Source organism: Condylostylus longicornis, unplaced genomic scaffold, assembly GCF_029603195.1.
Source record: "Condylostylus longicornis isolate FDR11 unplaced genomic scaffold, ASM2960319v2 ptg000092l, whole genome shotgun sequence".
Taxonomy (NCBI): domain Eukaryota; kingdom Metazoa; phylum Arthropoda; class Insecta; order Diptera; family Dolichopodidae; genus Condylostylus; species Condylostylus longicornis.
Genome location: NW_026578060.1, coordinates 981361 through 996634, shown reverse-complemented (window position 1 = coordinate 996634; position 15274 = coordinate 981361). Strand labels below are relative to the sequence as shown.

The 15274-nt window shown below is 27.0% G+C and overlaps 1 protein-coding gene across 6 annotated transcripts in view; it reads left to right on the top strand.

Annotated features, from left to right (window-relative positions):
- The window catches only part of LOC129613869 (Ig-like and fibronectin type-III domain-containing protein 1), a 168997-nt gene that overhangs the window by 87349 nt on the left and 66374 nt on the right, over positions 1 to 15274 (top strand). The gene's annotated exons all lie outside the window — the stretch shown is intronic.

Here is a 15274-nt window from a genome sequence, read left to right as displayed (position 1 = left end):
ACTTTAAAGTTATTAACTCTCATTTATCACTCTCCTAATTGTTCGAATTTTAATGTAATAAAAATGTTTTGCGGATCTCATTTTCTCTTCATCAATGACAAAATATAATTTGTCCAAATAAAAAAATTTCTGGCAACAAAAAAAAATAATGGTTTTAAGGCGTAATTTTTTTTTTTAATTTCACACCTTCTTGAATTTTTTTAATGAGAATACCAAAGAAAGAGAATCTAGAAAAAGAAAATTTGAAATCATTTGGAGACTCTTCTCTCTCTTTGCGATTTATAATGTTTATTTACAATGTTTGGTATTCCTCTTGCTTTTATAATTTTATTCAAGTCATTTTTACAATTTTTCATTAATTCCTTTAAGAGCTTATGTAATTTTCATCTTAGTGGCCCACCACAAATCTTCTATTTCTAAGAAAGTGGATAACAAAAAAAAATATTGTAAGTAGTGTTGCAAACCAACTACTGCTTAATGAAGCCATAAAAACCTTTGGGTTCTTTAGAAATGATTTTTAATATTCATTTTTAATTTTTGTTTACTTTCAACAAATTTCCAATTTCATCCCTTTCAATTAAAATGAAATAAAGAAGACCTTGTGAATAATATGTAGATTTTAATATACTAAAAAAAAGGAATAATAATAATGGAAAATAACAAATGAAATTTAATGAAATTGTGAATTGACAAAAGTGGGTGAAGGTGAATAAAATGAAAATAAATTTGCCCACAATTTTGCAGTAACATTTTCCCAAACGGGCAGAAGAAATGCTTACCGAAATATTAATCATGAAAATTTATTAATTCTTCGGCTTGGTTTTGGAACATGAATGAAGGTCATCAACATATTTCATTATAACATTTGCATTGCGCTATAGCATTTGTGAAACCGATTATAATTTAATGGTATCCGAATATTTAAAGAATATGAAAGCGTAACCTAAAATAAGTTCAAATAACGCAGCTAAGTAACCAAAAAAAAAAGTGAATTTAATTGAACATTGGGTTTTGCCTATCAATTCATAAAATTAATTCTTTCTTAATCGTAGCACTTTGCCTTTTAAAATTCTATAAAAATTTTTAAATGCCTCTCATAAAGCAACCATAGAAATTCATTATTTTTCTCGAAAATATTAATAGTATGTAAAAAGTTCTATATTGCAGAGACATTCAATTTTTTTCACATTTAAATTAATTTTCTTTATTTGTTTTCTTCTTATTTTTTCTAAAAAATTCTAAAACCAATCCATAAAATTATATCCAAAGATTATTTAAGAAGGACAAAAAGATATTTCATTAAAAAATAATTTCAAGAAAGGTCCTTTCTTTCTTTTCTAGAAATTTGAATAAAAGAAGAAGAAGAAGATGAAGATGAAGAGATCAATCAACCGAATTTCTTCTAAGGATTATTAAAATATCTCATAAGAAAATTAATTTATTTATATTTCTACATTCATTTTGTTAAGATTATGAGGATGAAAGTATCTAATTCTTATGATTTGAATATGACTATTGAAAATAAAATTAAAAAAATAAAAAAAAAAACAAAAATAAAACCTTTTGACAATTCAATTCAATTGGGTCACTCTTAATACCACTGAATTTATTTTAGGATTTTATAATGGTTTTCGAAACTAAATTAGGCAAAGAAATAATCAAAATAAATGAAAAGAAAAAAAAATATGCTTTCATCTCTCCTCTCAATCTCAAATATTCATAATGTGTAATGGATAACAAAAGTATGAGTGTATATGGGAAAGAGGGTTATTAAAAGAATCTTGAACTCATATTAAATTTTAATTAAAAAATTTGTTGATTTTTCATAAAAGGAGGGAATCATAAAGAAAAATTAAAGATCTTTATGGTTCACTACGTTTTGAAACCGCATAATGAAGGTTTTCCTGAGCCCTCATTTCTTTGTTTTTGCCTTCCTTTTTTTTTGATATTACTAAATATCACATACACCCATTCGTATATTTTTATAGGTTTATTATGGTGAAATTATAATGTTTCTATGAAAAATATCACAATTTCAAATGAGAATTTCTTCTTTTTAGGATTCAATGGGTACCCATTAATTTTTTCTATATACATACATATATGAAAAAGACGACGTTGGTGTATTGGAAATTTTTGTTTTTCTGTTTAAAATATGAATTCAATGAATAAATTTAAAAATTTTTTCTGGTGGGCTTGTTTTTTGTGTTTCTTAGCAAGAATTTTTGACTAAACAAATTTAATTAGACCGCAATTTTCAATTTGGTTATGTTTCTATTCTAGTATTTAACTTTCACGCTCTATAAATCTCACATTTAATTCAACTTCTCAAATTTTAAATTAAGCATCTTTGGTGGGGGTATTAAAATTTATAATGCCAAAGTTTTGGGTCCACGCTTTTTTTTCTGCATTTATTGAACCGGTCGCCTGTTTTCGCTGCCTAAAATCGTGCATATTTTTCAAGGGCCACTGATCTGATTCCTAAAACATAAATTGTATTAGTTTTTTAATATTGTTAAATAAAAACTATGCTCACATACATACAAATCATTCCAGTTGTGCCTCTTATCTTTTTAATTGCTGCTTTTGTAATAGTTAAACCTATAGTTTAGTTTAAAAAAATAGGAACCTCTTATTCCAAAATGCTTTTGCAATATGTACTACGTAAACAATCCGGATTTTGAGTTAAAATGCTTTTAAAGACCCCTTGATCTCGTTATATTCTTCCATATATTGCTTTGGTTACAACTTTTATATTTATTAAATTGACTGAAAATATCAAGTAAATCTTTTCAATTTTGGGTTTTGGGTAAAAAAAATTAGTTGAAAATTCTTTCCAATATTTTGTTTTTTTTTTGTTTTTTTATTAGAAAAAATATTTGAAATTCAAAAACAAAATTATCTTATACGTTTTCATTTATGAAATTATAAAATTTTCAATCCCAAAACAACAAAAAAAATATTTTTATAAATAATTTAAAAATAATTTAATTATTTGTTTTGTTTTAGAAAACAAGAAAAAATTGTAAGGACTGAGGTTTATGTAGATGTTTGATTTTATAAAATGAAAATTTTTTAGTATTAGACTTGGAGAAATTCAATTATGGAACAATTTTTCCATAGAAGAAGTCAAACTATGAAAATTTGACTAAATTGCTTAAGAGTTTTATTTCTCATTCAGTGCTTTAAAATCTCTCAAACAAATCTTTTTCGATTCGGCAATAACTACTATTTCGTTCATCTGTTAAAAAATCTGTCAAAATGTTGTCATTTTTCTTATCAATCAGTTTAACTGTCAAATAATATTCATAAAGCAACTTTACTTTTTTTATTTTAGATTGGTTGTTCTTTGGCAAATAAATTGAACGAAGTCTGATCGATTTAAGCTAACTGATTAGAATGTATTCGCCATTGATAATCCTTTAAAAGCTTTGTACAATAATTTTAGCTTCAAAAATTGTTATAAACAATTAAAGATGCGTGAAAGCAAAACTGTAAGAATGAACTTTCCAGACGAAAAAATTAGAACATCAAAAAACAAACACAAAATTTAAAAAGTTTCAATATCTTGAATCTAAAATAAACTTGATTGAAAAATAGAAGTGACGACTTGCAAATAATCAACCGGTTTCATTTTCACTAATTAATAATTTCCTATTTTTACCCCAAAATATTCACAGTTTCTGACTTTCTAAACTCTAAAAATGAGTATACGAGGAACATGAAAAAATTTCGAACCCCATGATTCTTTTTTAGTGTTAATTAGGCCTTTGTAATTATTTTGTCAAAGATTTTTGCATTATTTTATTTTTCTTTCCTTTTTTTGTATCAAAAGAGAGATAATAAAAATTTAGTCACTATAAATATGAAAGAATTTCCTTTTTCTCTTTGTCTACGTTCCCACACACACACCCCGCCTCTCCTTTTCTTTCTTTGAATTTTACGTTTTTTTTTTGTCATTATTTTTCCCATTTTTTATTTTTTGGTTAGGATATTTTATACCTCATGACTTTTTTTTGCACTCTTCTCATTAGTTTGTCATAATTTTTAAAGACTTCAGTATTTTTTTGTCATAATTAAAAAATTTTACTAAAAAATTTTATCACTCCCCCAATTATAATGAATGAATCAAACCGAAAATTTAAAACAAAGAAAATTTTTTAATTAAAAAATTGCATTTTGTAAACAGGTGGCAAAAAAAAAAATTCTAGTTTCAATATTAAAGAATTTTTGATGCATAATTTTCCCAAAAAATTTCGTTAAGTTCAAGAGCCTTTAGCGTTAATTACTGTTGTTATCGAAAAATTATTGGGAAGTGAAAATATTAAATTAAACTATGAAATTTAAAGGTATAAGGAATGTTAAAGCCTTTTACTGTTTTAAATTTTTCTGTTTCATTATTATTTTTTTATTAAATCTTATTATTTGTAGTTGATCCAAGAATGAACGAAATTTCTTCCGAGAATTCTTCGTTAGTACGTGGCTCCATTTCACGTGAAAATGAACACGTTTATAATTTAGTTGGTGTATTTGAGCTTCTTTTCTCATACTTTTACTTAAATTTTTGGCGCACAGTGATAAAATATATAAGTCAAGTCTTAAGCGAAAACTTTCTCTCTAAAACTTGCAATACTTTCGAAAATTCTCGAACAAAAACTAGTCTTCGTCAAGTACTTCGTATACTTGTGCAAGCAAATACCAGGTTTGTATTGAAATAGACTCGTATTTTTTGGCTGTGGTAATTTTTATAAATATTGGGAATTTAATGTAATAATTTTTTAATAAACACTTGAAAGGCAGGCAATTTGAAACTAATTTTCTTTTATTTGACACTTTAAATATTAAAGTTTTCATTTTCCTTATTTATTGTTACAATAAAAAATTTCTGAAATAAAAATAGCTGCGAACATTGTACTCTTTTATAAAGCCAACACACACCAATACACTACATACACGTATACATATACATATACCTATTGTATATAAGCACAAGCAGATCTAATTTACAAATTTATGACTTGAATTTAGTCCTTGGCTTTTTTCTTTATTTTCAACACGATATTTTATTTTATTTCATTTTATTTTATTTTATATTGAATAGCTCACCTTTAAATAAAAAAAAAAATTTTTTCTAAATTATTAGTGTATTGTTCTCTAGGTCTATCCTTACTTTCCTCAATCCTCCACATCTTTTATTCCTATATTAATACAAATTTTCTCTTACACCCTCCCATTTAACATTTCGTTATTTTACTCGGCTTTTACGCTCATTGTTTATAGTTTTTCTCTTGTCATTTAATTATTTTACTTTAACTTTACCTTGATTTGCCTTTTTCTATCGTTCTCTCTTTAGAAGTACTGTAGTGCTGCCTCTATACAGAACATTTAAAACTGTTATTTTTTTTGTTTTTGTTTCAAATTGTAGTCAGGATTCAGGAATTCAGTTACAGTAATAAAATAATATTTACGAGTATATAAACTGTTGCCAAACAAAGCATAAAGAAAAAACAAAACCGAGAAGCTTGGAAGGAGAACATTTCCTTTCCCTCAATATTAATTATAAGAAGCGAGAAGAAAATTTATAGACATTTTGTAATTTCATAAATTTTTTTTAAGAGAATAAAAAATGTTTTTTACCGTTATAATTTTGACAATTCATTGTTTTTCTTTTATTCTCTTTTGTAATCCACTTTCTTTTTTAGTTTTTTTTTTAAATAAAAAGTTTTGAGAAAAAAAAATAATTTTTTTTTCGTGAATTTAATTATGCACTCGTCGGGTCTGAAAAGTTAATTATGAAAATGAGGGTTTAGTACAAAAAACAGCGAAATGCCCAAATGCTTAACGTCACTTTATAAAAAGAAGAATTAAAAAATGAAGTACAAATATTTTTATTGCCATAAATAAAGAAAAATAAGCGAGGAAAATGTTGTAATTTGTAAAAAAACAATAAATTTCATCATTTCCAAGATGACAATAATTCTTTTTTGAGAAATTCCTGAGTATATTTTATACAGAGTTCACCCTTGCTGCAACATTGTGTTCCTTCTGCTAAAACGACCGCTTGTTACCAATATTATATTGGTACCACATTGCCCCCTTTAAATTGAATTATATGAGAAGAATTTTCTTAAAGCCACTAAGTTCTTTTTTCGTACATTGCAAATTTAAATGAATTTTAATTGCTTTAAAAAAAAAATTAAAATTATTTCAAAATTAATGTTAAACTTATGGCAAATAACGACCTTGATTAAATTTTATTTTAAATTTCTTAATTAATTTTTATTATTCCTTATAAATGAAATAAAAAGAAAGACCACAAAATCACTGAAAATTAAATAACCAAACTCCAACTAAGATTTCCAAGAATGAACCACATGAATCGTATTCCATTATTAATGAAATAAAATAAAATTTATTGAGATTTTCCATTCCCTCTGGAGACTGGAACAGAAGTTTTAATTATTATTCTTTAATAAAATTTTATTATACCAAATATAAAGATATTTTATATTAAATGACGTCTTGAGTTTCAAATGGATTTTCCAAAGGCAAAGACCCCTGTACAAAAAAAATTTTGCGGCTAATTAAACCAAGCATGTGAACGTCATTAAACAACCGATTGAACGTCATCGTTTCTGGAACACTAATATCATTTTTCTATTACAAAAAACTCACTTCCTTAGGAAATGAAATATTTGAATGGCAGTTCAACTATTCACCTTAATCTTCTATTGTTTTGTGGTTTAAAAACAATTTATTTAAAGGCATAAGTGAACTCGTTTTAAAACATTTCTAGAACTTTTGCAATGGACGTGTCTTTTGAGAAGATATTCTTTAATTTTGTGAAATTAAACTGAAAAATGAGAAACCTCAATTTTTTTTAAATAAACATCTATTTATCGGCGAGTCACAAAACCAAACCAATTTACCCATTATAATTTTAATTAAAACTTTTAGTAAAATTTCATTTTTCGTTCCCCATACGACAATATTAATTAAATATTTTTTATAAATCGCACCCGATTTATTTTCGGAATGTCAAAGTCTCAACTTTAATTTAATTAGATTTTAATTTGAATTAATTTCATTGGAATTCTGTTAAATATTTTTTTGAAAATTTTAGAGAATTTTTGTGCATTTTAGTTTTGGTTCAGCCATTTTTGACAAGAAGTTTGTTTTCTTTAACAATTTTAAAATGAAATCAAATTTATTTTAAGTTTTCAACACCTTTCACACATTTTCTATTTTCAAAAACCTTCAAAATCTTGTCGTAAAGAATATTTTTTTTTAAATTCTTTAATAAATTTCGGTGAAGAAAAAAAATTCTAAGAAAAAAAAAATAAAAGGTAAAAAGACTCGCATTATTTCAGCTTAGTTAAATTCAAAACTTAACCAAAATTAAAATAAATTAAATTTCTAATCCCACAAAAAAATCATCTCGTACTTTTTAACTTAATTTAATAAATTTAGTATATAAATAATTTTGAAAGACGAACCTTTTTGATAATATTATTCGCAATCTAAAAATAAACACGAGAATTTATTGATGAAGAATAATTGAAAATCAATTCATACCCATTACAACGCTGAAATATTTGGTAATTCAGCATTTTTTTTAAAATTGGTTTTATAGTTCACAAAAATTTTCATAATTTTCAAAGCTTCAGCCTCTTATCCTCAACGGATACTGTAAACTTAGTAACTCGATCTCATTTTCACTCATTTAACTTATACGTACTCATATTTTCACTTTAATATTCTATCACAAGAGCAGTCCTAGTTAATCGTGAAAAAATTTCAATTCTTAAAACTTAAAAATATTTCATGTTATATTCAAAATTAAGAATCATAAAATGGCTGCTTCAAAATGATTTATTATGAGAAATTTCTCAATTTTCCTCTTACCTTAAGAATCCCTATGACTTCTATACAAATTTTTAAATTAAATTGAAGAGGTAAAAAACACTATAAAGGTACTTCTATCCCGCATATTTTTTTTTTAGAAAATGAATGAAATAAAAAATTAAACGAAAATACCGTGATGAATTCTTTAAGAATCATTAACACAAATTAAATTCCCAACCCATAATCATAACAATAGGGAAAACTAAAATATAAAATATAGGTACACCGAACCACCATCCTATCATCAACATCATAGTTAACGGCTTATATTTAATTTAATCTTCAAGGAAGTAAAAAGAAAAAAAATTCATACTTTAAAATAACGATATACTCAATATACCGTTATATGATGTTCCTCCATAAACTTTTTACTCGTTGTATTGATGTAGATTGCTATACTCTCTTAGTTGATATAGACAAGTACTGTTGGAGTGTTGGGGTGGTTCTTATAGCTGTAAATTATATCCTCTTAGATTTTTTCTCTTCTTTTTCTTATTTTTTTTCATATCTTCTTCTTACTTTATTACTTTTTTCTTTAACTATGTATCGTGCGTCGCGTTGAAACCTTCATTTCTAATACCATGGTACCAAATATTTGGTGTTAAGTTTGGAGGGATATTTGGTTACAAGTGTTTTTTTTTAATACTGAAACGAAAAATTTTGAAACTTTTACATTAAGTTCAGTTTCTTTACATTGTTTTTTTTCGTTTTTTTAACTTCGATTCATTAAAGTAATTTTACGTTCCTTTAGAAGAAACTTCAAATTTTCGTTATTCGTTCTGCCGATGGCGGAATTACACTTACGTTAGCATATCTTCAATAATCTAATCAAAAATGTAGTAACTCTTCCATGGTTCTTTTATTATAGCAAGCTTTCAGGTTCACATCCTTATTAAATAAAGTTCAATCTCGTATATCTTAATATCGAATGATAAAAACTAAAACTTATAAATTGTGTTAGCATAAAATTAATTTAAAAACAATTGTTTCCAATATTATAGAACCAATTTTTAAATTTAAAATTAAAATTTTAATTTTAAATTTAAAATAAATCAGAAAGCATTCAAAATTACAGCGTTACTGTACGAAAATATTCACAATCAAATTTTTACAATATGACACTAATACGTAAGCTTCAGCTTTAAAGAAAAAAATATAAAATTTTAAATATTAATATTGCAATATTCAAACGCGTATATAAAGAAATTCTAGCTATCCTTTTGTTCATCAAATTACATTATACGTTTTATATAAGAGCGCCTTTGGACAATAGTATCCTACAGCTAATAAAATCAACGATTTAGTTATTTTTTTACATTAAAAATGGCTTTAAGCTTTCGAAAATATGCATTCTTATTTACATACATACATTATCTATACACAAAACTGTGCGTCTGTATACCTAAGAGAACAAAATGAAAAATTGAACGAAAATTTGTTGTATTTATCATTGATGCTATACAAAATAACTTCCTGACAATAATAAGGGAGGAGACACAAGACAATATTACATGTATTAGGAAGGAGAAGAATACAAAAACGTAAAAAACCTTAAAGCCCTAAAATATCCTTGTTCAACAATTTAAAATTTTTCATGCTAATGTGTACCTGTGCACAACCATAACCAAATACATGTACACGTGTATACACTACATATACATACATATATATATGAATATTTATTATCATCGAAATAAAAATTGGTAAAACATTTTTAAGAGCTTTTTATTTCTAATCTTAAAAGCGGAAGATAATATTTACTAAACAAAGATTCTAAGACAGTGTGTAAGGCAGTCCATCTCCGACCATCCGTAAAGTATTTGATATTTATATAAATATCCTTCTTATATACAGTTTTATATGAGGTACATAAAATAATTACTCAACTGATTTATGATCATTCATTTAGGGATACGTCAGAGTATGTAGTCATCATACAATCCCACACCTACATTATTATTCCAAGGATATCTTGATATATTCCTTGTTTTTGAGAGAAAATTTTCATAATATTAAGGTGTAACTTTTAATGCTTTAATACTTGTTTTGTGGTATTTAGGACATTTAAAGTTGTCATTGTTTTTGATTTTTATATGTGTGTATGTACATATATGTTAATGTGAGTATCAATTGTAATTAAATATTTTAGTTTTTTTCTCATACCATCACTGAAAAATATCCTTGTAATCTCCTTTTCATTTTATATTATTAAGAGTGGTGGACGTTTCTACTCTTCAGATTTTTTTTCTATTCGAAAATTTTTAGTTCTTTCTTCTGCTCTTTCATCTGGAAATGAAATAATTAACAATGTTTTAGGCGTTATTGATATACGAGTATTTATTCTATTTATTATATTTAAGTAAACGGATTTATTTCAATTTTATTGTTTGCTTTTTTTTGGGTTTGGAGTGGGGATTATTGTTTTATTTTGCTCTTGTTTGTCTGTAAAATTTGAATATTCATTTATTAGAATAATAAAGTGATTTAAAAAAAAGCGAAGGCTGATAACCAGCAATGGAAGATGATAAAATCTTTTTTGCTTTTGTTGTTGCAAAGTGTTTGTAATTCTGCCTCCATCCATGGTTATTTTTTTATGTATTACGAAGTTGTTAAAATTACTTTCTCTTTTGGTTTTTATTTTGCGTTTTTCTGAGGAAAATTCTATAAAAAAATTTTGTGATTTCAACAGGTGACTGCCGTTGAAAATATTTTTTGTTTTTCATTTTTATAATTATGTGAATAATTATTATTAAAAACAAAGAGAAAAAAGTTAAGAAGTGGGAGAAAATTTTGTTTTTACTATAAAAAACTTATTAATATTTTTTGTAGCTTATTATTTCGGTATTAGGAGTAAAAAATTTAATTATTTTAATTTAAGGATTCGGTGTGCTAATTAAAATAATATTTTTGTCCGTTGAAAATGTGGGTTGATATCAAAGAATGTTTTATTGTTAAAATTATTTTTTGTTTAATAACTCAATTTCTAGTTTTGCAGCTGCCGTTGTGCAGGCAGTGATCCTGACTGTGGTGCAATAACTGATTAAAAATGTTAAAGTTTTTGAGTTCAATGAAATCTGTTCCATTTAAATTAATTTTACATTATGCGTGAAGTAAAGAAACTCAAAAAAAAAATTTAAATTTATATTCATCTATTGACCTAATTTTGTAAGGCAAAATAATATTAAATTTTCAGAAAATTTTAAATACCAATAAGGGGCAATATATGAGCCATTATATGGTTTATGGCTTATGTAATGATTATAAAGAACTGCTCACTTGGAGATACTTTATTCCTTAAGGGTTGGTTTATCGCCACGTGTTACTGGATCTATCCATCTTTCTTTTTCCCTGTGGGTTCCAAACTAATACCTGCCTGCTATCGTATTATTCTACGTCTGTTTTTATAGCAGCGTGTATAGGCTTCTGGTCCTTATCGCGCATAGGTTTTTGTTCGTTGTTATTGTGGGTCGTTGATATTGCGTGTGCAACATCCCGCCAACCAACATTACAGCCGCATAGACAGCATCGATTTTACACAAGCATTGAATATCCTGATCTTGGTGTTCTTTGCTAAATCGTGCCGCTTTCAGATTTTTTCGACGATCTTTTGTCTATCTCTTGATTCGTTTCTTCACTGCCCGTCACGATGCTGCTCAGATAGTTGAATTGGAGCATGTTCTCAACTTTCCTGTCGCCAGCTAAAGAAGCTCATCATCACGGATGAGCTGAAAGACTAATATCGTCTGCATATTCAAGATCCTCCAGCCTGCCGGTCAACCCTTATTTGGTACCCCTCGACGTCGTCTTTACTCTTTACCTCACCCAGCACCGCTATGAAGGACGACGGTAATAGAGGACGTCTTTGTCTAACACCCGGAGGTATTTGATAACGTGCGTGTAATTGGCCATCATTTAAAACCCTGAAAATCGTATTTTTGTACATGGTCATAATGATGTTTACAATCTTTAAGGGAACGCCCTTATAGTGTAATACGTTCCGAATGACTTCATCTTTAATCTTATCGAATGCTGGCTCGAAATCCAACGGAGGGCTAAGTAGAGGGGACTATTTCACTCATTAGATTGTTCTATGATAATTCTGAATGTGTTATAGTGGTTTATGCAGCCTCTGTTCTTAAGAAAACAGGCCCACTCTTCCTTGACTGTTTCGTCTATTTTCGGTTAAATTTTGCTCATAACGGTCAGCACCACAGGCTTATGTATCGTGTCAAGAAGTATTTTTAGTTTAATTTAAAATCTGCTTTTGTTCAATACCCAATTTAAAATCTGCAGAAATAATACCGAATTTATCCAGATTCACGTTTGGATCTAGTTTTCGGAAACAGGTTTCCGGTGATTCAATACGATTTCTATTATTCAATTAAATTATTCAGGATTCAATGTGATCCGCTACAATTACCGTTATTAGTATAATTATAAATATTATTTGGGGGTAAACAACCGCAAATTTAATTGAGCATATGCTGCTCTATCACATTTGGCATTCATAACATCGTTGAATTCAAGCCGTAAACATTTAGTAGAATTACAAAGAGTACTCGTATAACTAAAAATAAATTTAATATTCTTAGGAAAATTAATATTGATTACTTTGACAATTTCTCCCTGATATTATTCTGTCTCCTTTATTTAAAAAATGTGTAAAAAATATTTTCTCTATTTAATTCTTTAAAACATAAAATTAGTCGTAATTTTAAAAAAGAGGCAATAACCTCAAAGTTAATGTCCTCAAAATTCCATTTTCCTTATTCATAAATTAAAAATTTATCCTCTTTTAATGATAAACAATTCATTCAACTGTGAATATCCCGTAATTAAAACAATATAAAACGGATTTTCTCCCGTTAATATAGAACGCCAAAAACATTCAAAAACATCCTATGCATCATTAGCGTTGTATGGTATAAAATTTGGGTGAAAATGAAAATCAAGGAAAAAGTATCAAATAAGCATCACATTATCGAATATTTTTGGAATACGCTCATATATTTACAGCTTGTTTTTGTTAAAAAAAAGAAGAAGAACAAAAAAATCAATTTTTATTTAATTCAAATCTACCACAATTATTTTCTTTCTCTTTTCATTTATTATGTCCTTTATAATGATGTCCTGATTTCATTAACAATATCCATTTCCTTTTTTAAGTTTGTGCCTTTTATTTTCCTCTCTATACACTCTCTCATATTTTTAATCATTAATAATTTTTCAATTTCTGGAAATTTTTTTTGAATTTTTGTTTTCTACTCTCTTTTATACCATTTTTACTCGTTGTTTTTTCTATTGTGTGTTAAAAACGGAAAATAGTTTACCGCTATTACAAATGGTGAACAAATGCCGTCATCTTGTTTTTTTTTTCAAAGAAGATACGATGTGACAGAGAAAAACAAAGGCATTAATAAAAATGAAAAACAAAATATCAAATGAAGCGAGTAATTAAAATAAATGAAAGTTAATTGAAAAGAAAGCAAAAAATAGCGATTAGTTAAGCTTTTCCTCTATTGTTTTAAATATACAAAATGGCGCTAAATTTATCAAGATCTATATATTTACAGTTATTATGGATCTCATTATCTTTATGTTCATTATTATTATCGATATTTTTATGAACAAGCATTAAAAGACTGATTATACTATATATAGGAACTAATAAAATGATTGAAGATTATTACATAAGATTTAATTCCTTTATGTCTTATAAATTTGAATCGGTATTAATTTTTATCGAGTTAATTATTTTATTAACTTAAATCTTATATCTTATATTTACATTTGTACCCAGAGAAAAAAATAAAAATATGTTTAAATATCTCCAAAAATATTTTTGCTACAGCCTATTATCATATAATGGCAGAATCTGTGAACTCCCAGTGATCACAAAAAACACTTAAAATCGCTCTATATCTTCTAGTTTAGCCAGAAAACGCGTTTAAAGTTTTGCAAAAGATTTTTTTAAATATCTCCAAAAATATTTTTGCTACAGCCTATTACCATATATTGGTGGAATCTGTGAACTCTCAGTGATCACAAAAAACACTTTAAATCGCTCTATCTCTTCTAGTTTAGCCAGAAAACGCGTTTAAAGTTTTGCAAAAGATTTTTTTAAATATCTCCAAAAATATTTTTGCTACAGCCTATTATCAAATATTGGCGGAATCTGTGAACTCCCAGTGATCACACAAAACTCTTAAAATCGCTCTATCTCTTCTAGTTTAGCTAGAAAACGCGTTTAAAGGTTTGCAAAAGATTTTTTTAAATATCTCCAAAAATATTTTTGCTACAGCCTATTATCATATAATGGCAGAATCTGTGAACTCCCAGTGATCACAAAAAACACTTAAAATAGCTCTATATCTTCTAGTTTAGCCAGAAAACGCGTTTAAAGTTTTGCAAAATATTTTTGCTACAGCCTATTATCAAATATTGGCGGAATCTGTGAACTCCCAGTGATCACACAAAACTCTTAAAATCGCTCTATCTCTTCTAGTTTAGCTAGAAAACGCGTTTAAAGGTTTGCAAAAGATTTTTTTAAATATCTCCAAAAATATTTTTGCTACAGCCTATTATCATATATTGGCAGAATCTGTGAACTCCCAGTGATCACAAAAAACACTTAAAATCGCTCTATCTCTTCTAGTTTAGCCAGAAAACGCGTTTAAAGTTTTGCAAAAGATTTTTTTAAATATCTCCAAAAATATTTTTGCTACAGCCTATTATCATATATTGGCAGAATCTGTAAACTACCAGTGATCACAAAAAACACTTAAAATCGCTCTATCTCTTCTAGTTTAGCCAGAAAACGCGTTTAAAGTTTTGCAAAAGATTTTTTTAAATATCTCCAAAAATATTTTTGCTACAGCCTATTATCATATATTGGCAGAATCTGTGAACTCCCAGTGATCACAAAAAACACTTAAAATCGCTCTATCGCTTCTAGTTTAGCCAGAAAACGCGTTTAAAGTTTTGCAAAAGATTTTTTTAAATATCTCCAAAAATATTTTTGCTACAGCCTATTATCAAATATTGGCGGAATCTGTGAACTCCGAGTGATCACAAAAAACACTTAAAATCGCTCAGTTTTGCAAAAGATTTTTTTAAATATCTCCAAAAATATTTTTGCTACAGCCTATTATCATATATTGGCAGAATCTGTGAACTCCCAGTGATCACAAAAAACACTTAAAATCGCTCTATCTCTTCTAGTTTAGCCAGAAAACGCGTTTAAAGTTTTGCAAAAGATTTTTTTAAATATCTCCAAAAATATTTTTGCTACAGCCTATTATCAAATATTGGCGGAATCTGTGAACTCCCAGTGATCACAAAAAACACTTAAAATCGCTCAGTTTTGCAA